Raw genomic sequence first — 16,544 nt, forward strand, 5'->3', positions numbered from 1 at the left:
CATTGCTCATAGCATTGAGTATAGGAGTTGTGAGATCATGTTATACACATTTCCCACTCGAACGTGTTATCTAACTGCTTAACTGTTTTTAGTGAATATAATCCACACCTCCCGCCGCTGCCATAACGTGGTTTGTTTGGAAGCCCTAGCTTTCGGAGTGATTCGATTTATTTTAGATTTTATTACTTAGTGTGGAAACAGGCCCTTCAGCCCAAACCAACCCTTCGAAGAGCAACCCACCCAGACCCATTCCCCAACATTTACCCCTTCACCTAACACTACAGGCAAATTAGCGTGGCCACTTCACCTAACCTGCACATCTTTGGACTGTGGGAGGAAACCCACGCAGACACTGGGAGAATGTGCAAACTCCACACTGACAGTTGCCCGAGGTGGGAATTGAACCCGGATCTCTGAAGTGCTGCTGCTTCAGGTGGTTGTGGGGAATAAGATCATGATGAGACTATTTATAGCCAACAGAGTCCAGTTCATGGAGATGTGATACATTAAACAATTTAGATTAAATCTTTCATCTTTTAGAATGGGGTTCTGTTCTTTGGCATGTTAATCCCAGAACCTGTTTTCAGTAACTTTCTCAAGAATGTAATTTAAATGCAGAGCTTTTCTATCAAAAATGTCAGGCTGACTCTACATTGGGACCCAGACAGAATTCACACCTATTGGTGGGTAGGCTGGGACTTTTTTCACTGGAGCACAGGAGGTTGAAAGGTGAAGGTGTCGGGTGCCTCATTAGCAAGTTTGCAGATGACATTCAGATTGATGGAATATCAGATAGTGAAGGGGACTGTCAGATGATACAGCAGAATGTAGATTGGAGAGTTGGGAAGAGAAATGGCAGATGGAGTTCAATCCAGACAAATGTGAGGTGATGCATTTTGGAAGATGCAATTCAAGAGTGAGCTATACAGTAAATGGAAAGGTCCTAGGGGAAATTGATGTACAGAGAGATCTGGGTGTTCAGGTCTATTGTTCTCTGAAGGTGGCAATGCATGTCAGTAGAGTGGTCAAGGCAGTATGCAACACGCGTTCCATCATCGGACGGATTGAGTAAAAGAGCTGGCAGGTCATGTTAAAGTTATATAAGATTTTGGTTTGGCGCATTTGGAATACTGCGTACAATTCCGGTCACCAGATTTTCAAAAGGATGTGGATACTTTTGGAGAGAGTGCAGAGGAGGTTCACTAGGATGTTGCCTGTTCTGGAGAGCGCGAGCTATAAGGAGAGATTGAGTAGATTAGGATTATTTTCATTGGAAATAAGGAGGTTGAGGGGGGGTCCTGATTGAGGCCTAAAAACCATGAGGGGTGTAAACAGGGGTGGATAGTAAGAATTATTTTCCCAGAGGGGAAAACTTAATTACTCAGGGTCACAAGTTCAAAGTGAGAGGGGAAAGGTTTGAGGGAGATATACATGGAAAGTTCTTTACACAGAGGGTGGTGGGTGCCTCGAATGCATCGCCAGTGGAGGCAGTAGGGGTGGGATCGATAGCGTCATTTAAGATGTATCTAGACAGAGACATGAATGGGCAAGGAGCAGAGGGATACAGATCCTTAGAAAATAGGCGGCAGGTTTAGATAGAGTATCTCGATCAGCATAGCCTGGGAGGGCTGAAGGGCCTGTTCCTGTGCTATAAGGTTCGTTGCTCTCTTTATAGAGGTTTACAAAACCATGAGGGGCGTAGATAAGGTGATTGGCATGTGTCGTTTCAAGATTAGGCTGCAAATTAAGGTGAGAGGAGAAAGATTTAAAAAACACGAGGAGCACCTTTTTTTTAAACCGTGGTTTGTGTGGAATGAATGTCCAGAGGAAATGGTGGATGCAGGTTGAGTAACAACGTTTAAAAGACATTTGGATAAGTACATGAATAGGAAAGGTTCAGAGGAATATGGGCCAAACACAGGCAGGTGGGACTAGTTTAGTTTGTGAATATAGTCAGCATGGACTAGTTGGGCTAAAGGGTCTGTTCTGTGCTGTATGACTCTAACTGTTCTGTACTGGTCTTAAAACCATTTTACTTGCCTTCCCCTATAAACATCCACTTCATGGTTGTTCTAAAATCAGATGAACTCAGCCTTGAATATATTCAATGACCCCCTAACTGCAGGAAGACATCCCTACTTCTGAAATCAATTTCTCTTGCTAATATACCTCTTGCCTTGCTGATTGCTTGCTGCATCCGTCTGACAACTGGCAGTGACTGGTGTGGAAGGACGCTGAGGCCACTTTTTACATCCACACATCATTCCTGAGGAAGGGCTCGTGCCTGAAACGTCGATTCTCCTGCTCCTCGGATGCTGTCTGACCTCCTGTGCTTTTCCAGTGCCACACTTTTCGACTCTCACGTCCAGCATCTGCAGTCCTCACTTTCTCCACATCCCAATACGTCACCATTGAAACAACGTACCTCCTTTTGGCAGTTATTTTTTCATAACCGAGGTTATAACTTAACACTGTGGGACTGCATTTGCTGTGCGTTTGCCAATTGAGACACAGACCTGGACCAACGTTTCCTGACTCTGTCCCCTCATTCGCTTTCTTTTCAGTTGCTGCAAGTCAACAATTTAATCCCAGAATGAAAAAATGAAATGGTAAAGACAGTGCCGTACTCACAGATGGCGGATAGAGGAAGGAAGTTGCAGTCTGAGGTGAAGCTCGATCTTCATTTGGAGAGGAGCAGCAGCTTCAGAACCTGATGGTCCATCTTCCGCATTCAGACAATTGGGGAGTTCTGATTGGCAGGAGGACCAGGCTCCTTGTCTGGCTTCTCATTGGTCCATTTGAAGAAGGGTTTGTAATGTTTCTGCAGACAGAGCATGCGCGGCTTTTGCTGAACCAGCATAGAGTCAGAAGTGTACAGCATGGAAACAGACCCTTCGGTCCAACCCGTCCATGCCGACCAGATATCCCAACCCAATCTAGTCCCGCCCCTCAACACCTGGCCCACATCCCTCCAAACCTTTTCTATTCATATACCCTCTGGCAGCTCATTGCATACACGTACCACGCTCTGTGTGAAAAAATTGCCCCGCAGGTCTCTTTTTTTATATCTTTCCCCTCTCGCCCTATGCCCTCTAGTTCTGGACTCCCCAACCCAAGGGAAAAAACTTTGTCTATTTATCTTGTCCATGCCCCTCATAATTTTGTAAACCTTTATAAGGTCACCCCTCAGCCTCTGACACTCCAGGGAAAACAGCCCCAGCCTGTTCAGCCTCTCCCTCTAACTGTACCTCTTATGCTCGCATCCAAATCATTTATGTAAATGACAAAAAGTAGAGGACCGAGCACCGATCCTTGTGGCACTCCACTGGTCACAGACCTCCAGTCTGAAAAACAACCCTCCACCACCACCCTCTGTCTTCTACCTTTGAGCCAGTTCTGTATCCAAATGGCTAGTTCTCTCTGTATTCCTTGAGATCTCACCTTGCTAATCAGTTTCCCATGGGAACCTTGTCAAACGCCTTACTGAAGTCCATATAGATCACATTACTGCTCTGCCTACCTCAATCCTCTTTGTTACTTCCTCAAAAAACTCAATCAAGTTTGTGAGACATGATTTCCCACACAAAAAGCCATGTTGACCATCCCTAATCAGTCCTTGCCTTTTCAAATACATGTACATCCTGTCCCTCAGGATTCCCTCCAACAATGTGCCCACCACTGACGTCAGGCTCACTAGTCTAAAGTTCCCTGGCTTGTCCTTACCACCCTTCTAAAACAGTGGCACCACATTAGCCAACCTCCAGTCTTCTGGCACCTCACCTGACATGCGCAGTATGCTGTATGGAGATGCTGTTCCTGATGGATTTAAAGTGTCCAAATGCCACAATTTCTACCCGCCCCCCCCCCCACCCCCCCCGTCACTTGACATAACCGTGCAGCGTCCTCGCTATTTTTGATGCTCATGTTACCGAGAACCCTCACGGTTATATCAATCTCAATGAGGTCACCCCTCAACCTCCTGTGCTCCAGTGAAGAGTCTCAGCCTCTCCTTATAACTCAAACCCTCCAGTCCTGGCAACATCCTGGTAAATCTTTACTGAACCCTCTGTAATAGTATTCTTCCTATTACCGGGCCACCAGAAGCGTTCTCAGTACTCTACAAGTGGCTTCACCAACATCCTGTACAACTTCTAAATGATGTCCCAACTCCTTTATTCAATGGTGTGAACAAATAAGGTAAGTGGGCTGAATGCCTTCTGAAGCTTCCTTCCAACCAGTGATGCAACTGTCAATGAAGTATGTACCTGAACCCCCCCCCCCCCAATATCCCTCTGTACAAGTCCTGCCCTGATTTTAGGAAAATGCAACCCCTCACTTCTATCTATACCTCTCTCATACGTACGCTCTCTCTCAGATGTACACACACCCTCTCACAGGCTTCTCCTCCATCACACTCCCTTTACAAAGCATATGCACACACACACGCGCGCACACACATATAACGATGGGGTGCATTTGCAGAATAATATTTACAGATATATTCAATTTTGCACAAAAAGCGCACAACATGCAGGTAGTCAGTCCATATAATATTTTATAAATTCCGAGTTTGGAAATAGAACCAGTCTGATTTAAGATTGGGATACTGACACACCTTTTGTGCATTGTCTGGGCTGAGCTGTCACCTGTTTCTAAAAAAAACCTTAAGTGATCTTGAGAATACGACTTAATAATAGTACTGCGATGTACACATTAATGAAATAAAACCTGCAACCCATTCTAAAAGATGAAAGACTTAACAGCAATCTACATCTGTCAATATATCATATCAGTTGCATGACACTGATCTTTTGCTCTTAACTCTGTGTCTTATGATCCTGCTCCACAGCTACCCGATGAAGGAGCAGCACTCTGAAAGCTAGTGCTTCCAAATAAACCTGTTGGACTATAACCCGGTGTTGTGATTTTTAAACCTTGTCCCACCTAGTCCAACAGCAGCACCTCCACCTCCTTTCTAATGAACACAACCCATACTTCCCAGTGCTGCCAGTAAACTGCCGATGAAACGATGCAGTGCCTGCACTCCCGAAAAATTTAAACTTCTAACGAAACCAGCTACTCAGTCACTGCTCCATCTGATACACAACATTGGAAACTTAGTACAGGAGGCTGCAAGAAATGAGCAGCTTTAAAACAAAAACCGCTTGGAGCTCTAAGCTTTCAATGAGAGTCTGAGTCCGGCAGAACGTTCAGGTAACCTTTATTGTGTCCCAACATTGTTACAGCTTCAGATGCCCCCAGCAAAAAGGCAGAGAAAGAGTAGCTGTTTGTTAGACAGCTCAACAACAGGGGGAGGAGCAAGGGGCAGAGCAAGGCCAACAGCAGGCCCCCGCACTACACCTGCGTTACCTTGCACAGTTTACAAAAATCCCTTCCCCTTCAGAGACTCCCCACAGTGTGGAAGCAGGCCACTCGGTCCAAAGACTACACACCGATCCTCCGAAGGGTAATCCACCCACACAATTCCCCTACCCCTATTGCTCAACATTTACCCCTGACTAATGCACCTAACCTGCACATCCCTGTGCACGATATCCCAACCCAATCTCGTCCTACCTGCCAGCATGGGGCCCATATCCCTCCAGTTGCCTTTTAAGTGTTGTAATTGTACCAGCCTCCACCACTTCCTCTGGCAGCTCATTCCATACACGTACCACCCTCTAAATTAAAAGGTTGCCTCTTAGGTCTCTTTCATATCTTTCCCCTCTCACTGTAAACCTATGCCCTCTAGTTCTGGACTCTCCCACCCCAGGGAAAAGACTTTGTCTATCTATCCTATCCATGATCCTCATGATTTCATAAACCTCTATAAGGTCAGCCCCCAACCTCTGACGCTCCAGGAAAACAGCCCCAGCCTGTTCTGTCTCTCCCAAGAGCTCAAATCTTCCAGTCTTGGCAACATCCTTGTAAATCTTTTCTGAACCCTTAAGTTTCACAACATCTTTCTGATAGGAAGGAAACCAGAATTGCACACAATATTCCAACTGTACAGCAGTAACATGACCTCCCAACTCCTGTACTCAATATCCTGACCAAATAAAGGAAAGCATGCAAAACACCATCTTCACTATCCTATCAACATGCGACTCCACTTTCAAGGAGCTATGAACTTGCACTCCAAGGTCTCTTTGTTCAGCAACACCCCCTAGGACCTTTCCATTAAGTGTATAAGTCCTGCTAAGATTTGCTTTCCCAAAATGCAGCACCTCACATTTATCTAAATTAAATTCCATTTGCCACTTCTCAGCCCATTGGCCCATCTGATCAAGATCCCATTTTAATCTGAGGTAACCTCCTTCGCTGTCCACTACACCTCCAATTTTGGTGTCATCAGCAAACTTACTTACTATACCACTTATGCTCACATCCAAAAGGTAGTGGGCCCATTATCTATTTTCAAAGTGGAATTGACAATATATTACATGTATTGACTGCCTGCAGATTGTGCAGTCTTTCAGCAAAGTAGAATGTTTAGGGTGCAGGTTTGCTCGCTGAGCTATAGGTTTGATATCCAGACATTTCATTACCTGGCTAGGTAACATCATCAGTGGTGACTTCCAAGTGAAGCGAAGCTGTTGTCTCCTACGTTCTATTTATATGTTTGTCCTGGATGGGGTTCCTAGGATTTGTGGTGATATCAAAGTTATGAAGAGAGATACATATTTTGTTTAACCAAATACAATGGCAGTGCAGAGAATTTCAGAAAAGTGCAATAAATATTTACTTTTTAACCACTTATTCAACTCATTTAAGAATTTCAAATTGAATCTGAGCTAACTTGAGAGCAAATGGCAACATTCGTTTGTTAATAGACTCACCATAAATTATGAAAGATCACTTTTATCTAAGTCACAATGTTTAATCCCAAATGGAGCAATTAAGTGCAAAGTTACTTTCAACCATTTAATAAAACACTGCAAATTTTATTTCATGTGAAAATACATTCATTTTATAATTTGGATAAGATCTTTACAAAGGAAATATACTAAACAAAATAGCTTTCCTGGGTATCGATATTGACAACAGTTATGCAGCTATTATTTGGCAATTGACCAACTAATTGAAATAATTTCAGAATAAATGAGCTGCTTTATTATTATACATTGAGATATTGCATATCTTGGCTCTCACCCAAGTATTCTCCGAAGAAAAAAATGCATCTGGATGGGGACATGAATAGGAAGAATTCAGAGGGATATGGGCCAAATGCTGGCAAATGGGTCACTAGATTAATTTAGGATATCTGGTTGGCCTGGACTGAAGGGTTTGTTTCTGTGTGCTCATTACAGACGCCCCTCTTTTGGGATCCCCATACCAGCTGTTATTTTCATGAAATAATCTGACAATTATTGACTTCCATCAACCTATTCCATCCAGAGAAATTTCCTCTCTCTGCAAAGTGTGGTTCACGTTGGCAAATTCAATCCTCCTCCGGTCCTCAGGAACACACTCTATAATGCGCAACGTTCTCAATACCTGTTTAACGTTCAGTGGGGAAACTATTTTCGGTCCAACAGGTAAACAGAATTCCTCCGAAATGTTTTTGGCAAATGCACTGCTCCCACGAGAGCTCATGGGCCCACAGTTCAAAGCTTTCAACAGCTTTTTTTCTCATTTCCCCGCCTTCCCAGGATGCAGAATTTCTCCCACCAGAAATGGTTTGCCCTGAAAAAAATCCAGCAGCAACATGATTATGGAGCTATCAGTAAAAATGCTTCATTTGGCTCAACCAAGGTTGGAAATGGAAGAACATTTCTGTTCAAAGTTACTGTTCGTTTGCCCTTTCAAAATTCCTTGAATTTAAGGTGTTCCATTGTAGCATTTAATTATGATCCATTAAAAGCAGTATCCAGTCTCATCTGAGTGAGGAACCGACTCAACAAGCGAAATAACTTTTCTGTCTGCTCTTTAGATGTGACAACCTCTCCCTCTCTGTTGATGCAACAGGATTACCAGAGCTGGAAGTACCACTCTCGGAATATAATTGCTGATTGACAGTTTACTTGAACTGCTTAACATAAGGATTTAAAAGCTGCTAGCCCGATCTCGCACAAAGCACAAAAACAAACTGTTCACCCGTGCCTGCACAGAGGAGAAATTTCACTTGGAATAGATCACAAAATAAGAACTGTTACCTGTCCCACAACTCATGTGTTTCCCATGGACAAAGTTAAACATCACACAACACCAGGTTATAATCCAGCAGGTTTGTTTGGAAGCACAAGCTTTCGGAGCGCCGCTCCTTCATCAGGTAGTTGTGGAGAATGAGATCATGATCACAATTTATATCCAAAGGAGTCTAGGGTCATGGAAATGTGACATATCAAACAATTTTAGATTAAATCCTTCATCTTTTAGAATAGGTTTCTGCTCTTTGGTTTGTTAATCCCAGAACTTCTTTTTTGTTACCTTCTCAAGAATGTCATTCAAATGCAGAGCTTTTCTAACAATAAGTGTGAATTCTGTCTGCGCCCGAATGTTGAGTCAGACTAACATTTTTCTTAGAGAAAAACTCTACATTTAAATTACATTTTTTGAGAAAGTAATTTACAGATTAGGGTGTAGACCTTAGGGTGGATAGGCTGTGCTAAATTACCCATAGTGACCAGGGATGTGAAACTTAGGGTGGATTGGCCATGGGAAATATGGAGTAAGGGGGTGGGTATGTGTGGGATGCTGTTCAGAGGGCCAGTGTGGAATAGATGGGCTGAATGGCCTGTTTCCACATTGTTGGGATTCTATGACTCCCACCACAAAGGAGCATTTTATCTGCATCTATCCTGTCAAGCCCCTTTCAGAATTCTACTGGTTTCAATAAGATCACTTCTGGTTCAGAGAGGTAGACAGCACAGAAATAGACCCTTTGGTCCAACTCATCCATGGCGACCAGGGTTCCCAAACTAAACTAGCCTCACTTGCCTGCGTTTGGCCCAAATCCCTCTAAACCTTTCTATTCATGTACCCATCCAAATGTCGTTTAGACTTTGTAAACGTACCTGCATTGACCACATCCTCAGCAAGTTCATTCCACGTGTAAACCGCCCTCTGTCAAAACATTGCCCCTCGGGTTCCTTTTAAATCTCTCTCCTCTCACTTTAAAGAAATATGCCCCCTAGTCTTGAGCTCCCCAATGCTAAGGAAGAGCCCTTTGCTATTCACCTTACCTCCACTCCTCATGATTTTATCAATCTCAATAATGTCACCCCCCAACCTCCTGTGCTGCAGTGAAAAAAGTCCCAGCCTCTCATTATAACTCAAACCCTCCAGTCCTGGCAACATCCTGGTAAATCTTTACCGAACCCTCTCTAATAGTATTCTTCCTGTTACAGGGACACGAGAACCATACTCAGTACTCTGAAAGTGGCCTCACCAACATCCTGTACAACCTCAACATGATGTCCCAACTCCTATACTCAATGGGGTGAACAATGAAGGTAAGTATGCTAAACGCCTTCTTAACCACCCTGTCTCGCAGTGAAGCAACTTTGAAAGAACTGTGTACCTGAACCCCATCATGTCTCTCTCTTACAGCATGACATAGGGCCCTACCATTAACTGTACAAGTCCTGACCTTCCTTGCTTTAGCAAAGCGCAAGCCCTTGCTTTTATTCATACCTCACTCATACACACGTGCTCTCTCAGACACGCACACATACACCCCCAACACACTCTCAGGCATATACTCCATCACACTCTTATGTGCACTCATGCATAAACTCACATATCACTTTTTGGGCAAATTTGTATTGGCAGAATTATGTTTGTAGATACATTCAATTTTGCTCAAAAAGTGCACAGTCTGCAGGCAGTCAATCCATGTAATATTTTATAAATTCCTACTTTGGAAATAGAACCAGTCTGATTCAAAATTGAGACATTTGACACACTCGAACCTCACACCTTTATCGGGGCTGTCTGGGCTGAGTTGTCACTTTTTTTAAAAAAAACTTAAGTCATCTTGAGAATGTGAATCAAAAGATGTTCTGGGATTTACATAATAATGAACTGAAACCTGCAACACATTCTAAAAGGTGAAAGACTTAACAGCAATCTTGGTTTGTTCCATATATCCTATCAGTTGCATGACACTGTGATCTTTTGCTATAAAATCTGTGTCTTATGATCCTGCTCCACAGCTACCCGATGAAGCAGCAGTGCTCCAAAAGCTTACACTTACAAATAAACCTGTTGGACTATAACCTGGTGTTGTGTGATTTTTAACTTCATCCAGGCGAGTCCACCACCGGCTCCTCCACATCATTTCTAGTGAGCACAGCCCACACCTCCCAATGCTGCCAGTAAACTTTACAACGCCGATGAAATGACACACTATGCACTCCTGAAAAATTCACAATTTCTAACGAAACTGGCTGCTCATTCACTGATCCATCTGATACGCCACATTGGAAGCTTAGTGCAGGAAGCTGAAAGAAATGAGCAGCTTTAAAACAAAAACCTTGGAGCTCAAAGCTTTCAATGAGAGTCTGAGCCGGGGGTAATTTCAGGTAACTTTTATTGAGATCCAACTTTGTTACAGCTTCAAACCCCCTCAGCAAAAAGGCAGAGAAAAAGTAGCTGCTTTTTAAACAGTTCAAGGTCAAAACGCACACGCTACCCCACCACCCCCCTACCCACCTCACTTCTTTACTATTGGTCACCACCAAGTTGTCCCTTTGTAATTGGATCCTTGGTACAGCCGTAACCCGGAGGAAGTATTGCCTCACTCGGCAATTTCAACCCATACCCTGTATCGCACCATCTGCTGCAGTGGGATTCAAACCCGGGGCCCCTGGAACTGGGTTGATAGTCCAGTCGATACTGGCACTCAGCCATCGTGCCTTAAATCCCCCTGCAATGGTACATGAACTCCCTGGTGCCTCTGGAGGTTGGTAGAGCTGGTGAAGCCCTTCCCGCACAGGGGGCAGCTGAAGGGCCTCTCTCCTGTGTGGATCCGCTGGAGGGTCAGCAGGTTGGAGGCCTGGGTAAATCTCTTCCCGCACCCGGGGCAACTGAAGGGCCTCTACCCCGTGTGGACCCGCTGGTGCCTCAGCAGAGTGGAGGAATCGCTGAAGGCCTTCCTGCACACTCGGGGCAGCTGAAGGGCGTCTCCCCAGTGTGGATCCGCTGGTGGGTTAGCAGGGTGGAGGAAGTGCTGAAGCCCTTCCCGCAGATGGGACAGGGGAACGGGCTCTCCCTGGTGTGGCTGCGCCGATGAGTCTCCAGGACAGACGGGACACAGAAGCTTTTCCTGCAGTTGCCACACTTCCACTGTTTCTCCACGGGGCTGGATTCCTCAGGTTTCTCCATGGCCGAAGCTTCAGTTACACACAAATGCGTGTGGAGCCCCTCCCCACCGTGAATTCCTCTTCCCAGGCCGTATAACTGTTTCAGGCTCAACACTCAGTGCGCTGCAACAGTAGGGTCTCTCATCCAGTCCCACTGATGCTGAAAACTTACTCAAACAGGAACCAAAATGCTTTGCTCCTTCTCACAGAATCATAGATGAACACCGTTGCAGTCCCGATGGATTGCGTGACTGTCAGACATTGACGTCAAAGTGAGGACTGCAGACGCTGGAGAGTCAGTGTCGAAAAGTGTGCCGCTGGAAAAGCACAACAGGTCAGGCAACATCTGAGGAGCAGGAGAGTCAATGTTTCGGGCATAAGCCCTTCATCTGTTGATTTTGAAGCTTCAGTCTTCAGATCTTCAAATACACGGTTAAAAACAGATTACAAAAGTCATCACTATCAGTGCAGGGTAGAAATTCAGAACAAGCAATTCTACTTTGTGGAATATTCTTTTCTTTTGTTGTTCCACAAAATTGAAAGCACTCCCACACCCTCTTCCCCCTCTGTTCTCACTCCGCTCTATCTAATTCTCCTGAAGGTGCTGATTCAGGATCTTACAGGGGCAGAAAAGCAAAAACGTCAAGACTGACATCTCTCTGAATTTTGGATACCTCCACCTGAAAGTTAATATCTTTCACAACACTGGGATCCTGCTGAGAGTGAGCAGGTCTGATTTTGGGAAGCAAAAAAAAAGTGTCAATTCAGGGTGAACCTGCAACGCAGCTTCTTGAGGAAGGACCAGACACAAAAGGGTTAACGACCCCGAGAAGGTGGGAGTAAAATGAGACATCAAGGCATTAACACCGACACACTTCAGTCAAACTCTTCTGCTCCCAGTCAGGGCAAAACATGCTCTGAAAGTCCAGCCTTCACAACCACACTTCTGCTTCCACTGAAGACAATTAGAATCACACAGCACAGAAAGTGACCCTTTGGCCCAACCTGCCCAGATATCCTAAATTAATCTAGTCACGTTTGCCATCACTTGGCCGCAATATGGGCTGGGTCCTGGCAGCTGGGACTAAATTGGGTTGGCTATCTTGTCAGCAAGGACGGGTTGGACCGAAGGGTCTGTTTCTGTGCTGTACATCTCTATGACTCCAGTCGCATTTGCCATCACTTGGCCCTGACCCAACTGAACCCTTCATATTCATATGCCCATCCAGGAGCCTTTTAACTTGTCATCGTATCAGCACCCACCACTTCCTCTGGCAGCTCACGCCATCGCTCAAGCGACTCCACGTTGAAAGCGACTGGTCTGGTGCACCAAATGACACCAGGATAATCTCAGATCATTCCAGATCGCATCGATACTCAGTCAGTGGCTTTCCCGATCAGGATGTTGTACGTGATCAAACAGGTCCATGGGTAGGCGATCCCCCACCTCTTAGTTCAAGTATCTCTACGAGAACTCCCTTGCTGGAGGGTCCCTTGGAGTCACTTCAACTGGACTTCATTGAGTTGGAGAAATGAGTTGAGTTGCTATAAATGTGTTTTGCTTGTTGCTGATGTCTTTTGTAAGTGGATTGAAGCCTACCCTCCTCCTAATGCTACTGCTGAGACTGTGGTGAAGATTTTGTTTAAGGAAGTAATTCCCTGCTTCAGTATACCTGCGTACATTAGCTCGGACAATGGACCACACTTTGTCGGTAATATTAACGGAGAACTCTGTTCCCAGCTTTGTATTTGTCGGTATCTGCATGGTGCTTATCATCCTCAGGCGGCTGGCATTGTTGAATGTTTTAACCAAACTCAAGACTAAACTTGCCAAATTAATGGCAGAGTATGGCCTCTCCTGGTCATGCTAATCCCTGTGGCCTTATTCCAGATGCGATCCATATCTGCAGGCAAGACACGAATGTCTCCAGCTGAGAGTTTCTCTGGTCACTGCCTCCGTACCCCTTGGAACGATTTGATTCCCTTCTGAGTCCACTTCCACCACATAACCAAAGCAATCATTGGTTATGTTCTTGCTCTAACCAATGTTATGCGTGCCTTTCACTCTCAGGAGCGTGCGGCCTACAGCGATGTTCCCTCCCTTTCAGCCTTGTCACGGGTAGAGCCTGGTTCGTTGGTGCTCGTCAAGAACTGGACTGGCAAAGGTCTCCAACCTCGTTGGGATGGCCCCTTCCAGGTTTTACTTCCCACCCCTACGGCGGTCCCAGTCGCTGGGCGCTCAGCTTGGGTCCAACTGCACCGTTGTAAATTGATTGACCGCACCAATCAAAAGGGGGGAAGAGGAGGAGAGAATCCTGGAATCTCAACAAAAGGAGTGGACCCTGTCCATTTGGGTTTTGAATTTTGCTGTTGTTCTCATGTTAATCTTATTACAGATACTTGAACTAAGAGGAGGGACATGTGGTGGATCGCTTATCTCCTCACCTTTCTGATCACGTACAACATCCTGATGGGGAAAGCCACTAACTATGGATGCGACCAGGAATGATCAGAGATTATCCACCACCCATGCTGAGGAGATGTCGTCCAGTGCACCGGACCAGACGCCTTTGACGTGTGGAACGTGATGAAGATTGATTATTGCAATGGACTCTTACATCAGAAAGACCAGATGGTCCATCTGGACAGTAGAAATCAGTGAGAGTTATCATGTCGTTACCATGTTTTTTTTATTTTACCTGCAGTCGCAAGCCTCGTGAGGATAAAAATGATCAACCCCGTTATTATGGTAAATATGCCCAGGAACATCATCCCTTTTTGTAGGACGGACCGACTCGAGAAAAGGGAAGCCTGATAGGAGAAACTCCTCAATCCACAAACAACTTATTTACACAGGCCCACAGAACGCTCTTCACCCCAGAGGCAGTAGTATGTTACTCCTCTCTATCGGGAGATGACTTACTTGCCCTGTCCCCAGTCCCCGATTCATCTATTCATCAGACTTCCTACTGTCGACCCCGCGAAGAGAAATATCACTTTCCAATACCTCGGGTCTGTGTATACAAACAGGTGGTGTAACACTGGCTGGGGTACAGCAGGCCTTATGCGGCACATGGACCTTTTCTCTTTTCAGAATCTGATACTGTCACCAAGACCATGTACAATTGAGCTAAGGGAGAGCCCAATGGGAACAGCATTCTGAGGACCGTGGGTGGCACAGTGGTTCGCACTGCTGCCTCACAACGCCAGAGACCCGGGTTCAATTCCCGCCTCAAGTGACTGACTGTGTGGAGTTTGCACATTCTCCCCGTGTCTGCGTGGGTTTCCTCCAGGTGCTCCGGTTTCCTCCCACAGTCCAAAGATGTGCAGGTCAGGTGAATTGGCCATGGTAAATTGCCCATAGTGTGAGGTAAGGGGTAGCTGTCTAGGGGTATGGGTGGGTTGCGCTTCGGCGGGGCGGTGTGGACTGATAGGGGAAACTCCTCAATCCACAAACAACTTATTTATACAGGCCCACAGAACGCTATACACCCCAGAGGCAGTAGTATGTTACTCCTCTCTATCGGGAGATGACTTACTTGCCTGTCCCCAGTCTCCGATTCCAATCTATTCATCACTGTTTCCACACTGTAAGTAATCTAATCTAAAACGTCGACCCTTTACTCCTGTAGATCTGACCAGACCCCTTGCTGTCACATTTCAGTAACCTATTTTGACAAACTCTCCCTAATATACACCAAACCAGACTATTATTTCTTCAGCTAAGGTAAAGCTATCAATTTCCTTGTCCTGGATGGCAAAGATGTCCTTCATAAGGTAACCGTCGGAGCCCTTGTTCCCACAACAGTACCTTGTCCTGGCCAGTGGACAAGTCGATGGAACCTCCATCTGAGGAGGATGCAGCGGTCGGTCTCAGCCAACCTTGCTCCAATTGGAAGGATCCCAAGGGACTGCGTGACAATACAGGACACCCGATAGGCTGGGGAATCCAGAGTACCCTGAGGTTGGAAGGATCGGCAGGAGTGACAAGTTAAAAGAACCGCAATTCCCTCTTTTGCGGCCTGACCATTCGAGGAAATAAGACTAAAGAGGCTCTGGAACATAGTAAACTGGGATTATCAGACCTGTGTCTTTACTCTATGCAGAATCGGTATGCCTTAGACGATAATACTCGCCCGGGAGAGTGAGGTCTGCACCATTGTCCAAGATAAATGCACTATGGGCATTCCTGATCTCACTGGCAATATTACTAAGATACAAGCAGAGATCCAGAATGACTGAAGGGACCAGTTGGGAAAACTGCAGATCGGGCTGATGGTACAATTGGCTTATTAATTTAGCTATGTCTGTTTGTCGGTATTGGTATTGTTAGGTGTTTAATTGCTCGGCTTATGAGGTCCCTTAGTGATATAGATTTGCCCCAGAAGATGCTCCTTTTGCGATCCGATGGCTCACCCACACGTGTCGATGGTGATGATAAATATGACCAGATGAGCTGCGAAGATGGTGGTGCCGCTCTGCAGGATGTTGATGGCTGGACCACCTTGAAGGGCATTTGTTTGGACTAGCTTTCTCTTTCAGTGATCGCGGTGCAATCAAAGGGAGGAATGAGGGTGTGGACATCTGGGTGAGAAAGTCTATAGCCTTAAAACTTGCCTTTAAACATTTAGACTAAAATGTAATGCTGAATTATTGAATACATTTACTGCACCAGAAAGTAAACAGGCCGGAAGGCTCAGAAAGAGGAGAGAACTTAAAGATAGGGACACCTGGGGTCACCAAATGATAACAGGATGCTGTGAGGCAATTAAGGACGTTTGCCTCAGCATCGGTGAATCTGTGTGAACAGGACACCAAGTGATAACATTCACAGCCGTTCCCTTGTGAGACCATTTTAGTGCTGAGGCTGTTCAATCCCGTAGAAAATTAACTCTTAGTGCTTATCTGCTATGGATTGAAAAGAATTGCATTTTGGGACTTTATAATGATATTGAGTAGCCATTACTGGTTATTAAATACAAACTCTGTAAAAGGAAATATTGATAAAGCTTTACCTTACTTACTGCAGCCGAGGCTCCAGCGGAGGAAACAGGCCGCGGGCACACTTCCGGCTTCGGGAGGGCCACGCCTCCTGGTCCCGCCCCCTCCTCGTCCAAGGCGACGCGTAAGCCCCGCCCCTTCCAAACGCAGATCGAAAACCCCGCCCCCAGACTAAACCCCGCCCCTCCTGGTAAACCCCGCCCACCCAGGTGAGTTTGGAAGCACGAGCTTCTGCAG

The 16,544-nt window shown here is 45.5% G+C and overlaps 1 protein-coding gene and 1 long non-coding RNA gene across 11 annotated transcripts in view; one reads left to right on the top strand and one right to left on the bottom strand.

Annotated features, from left to right (window-relative positions):
* Positions 1 to 16,544, top strand: part of LOC148144423 (uncharacterized) — a 158,587-nt gene that overhangs the window by 3,843 nt on the left and 138,200 nt on the right. For 2 of the 10 annotated variants that reach the window (XR_015751457.1, XM_087974699.1), the window contains exons 1-2: positions 3,865 to 4,197; positions 9,351 to 9,455. The exons of 1 other annotated variant lie outside the window; for it this stretch is intronic. The gene's annotated coding sequence lies outside the window, so the exon portion shown is untranslated. Of the gene's footprint in view, positions 1 to 190; positions 2,538 to 3,864; positions 4,198 to 7,933; positions 8,151 to 9,350; positions 9,456 to 10,157; positions 10,543 to 11,907; positions 12,042 to 16,544 lie in introns of those variants that run through there. 7 more of the 10 variants (XR_015751456.1, XR_015751458.1, XR_015751460.1 and 4 more) reach the window with 7 other exon arrangements.
* LOC148144424 (uncharacterized) lies at positions 6,924 to 16,415 on the bottom strand. Its single transcript, XR_015751495.1, has 2 exons — positions 16,322 to 16,415; positions 6,924 to 7,686 (listed from the first exon to the last, which is right to left on the bottom strand). It is a non-coding gene; the product is annotated as an uncharacterized LOC148144424 (long non-coding RNA).

Source organism: Chiloscyllium plagiosum, unplaced genomic scaffold (genome assembly GCF_037043375.1).
Source record: "Chiloscyllium plagiosum isolate Xiang-an unplaced genomic scaffold, Cpla_swu_hap1 HiC_scaffold_27, whole genome shotgun sequence".
In the NCBI taxonomy this organism is placed as follows: domain Eukaryota; kingdom Metazoa; phylum Chordata; class Chondrichthyes; order Orectolobiformes; family Hemiscylliidae; genus Chiloscyllium; species Chiloscyllium plagiosum.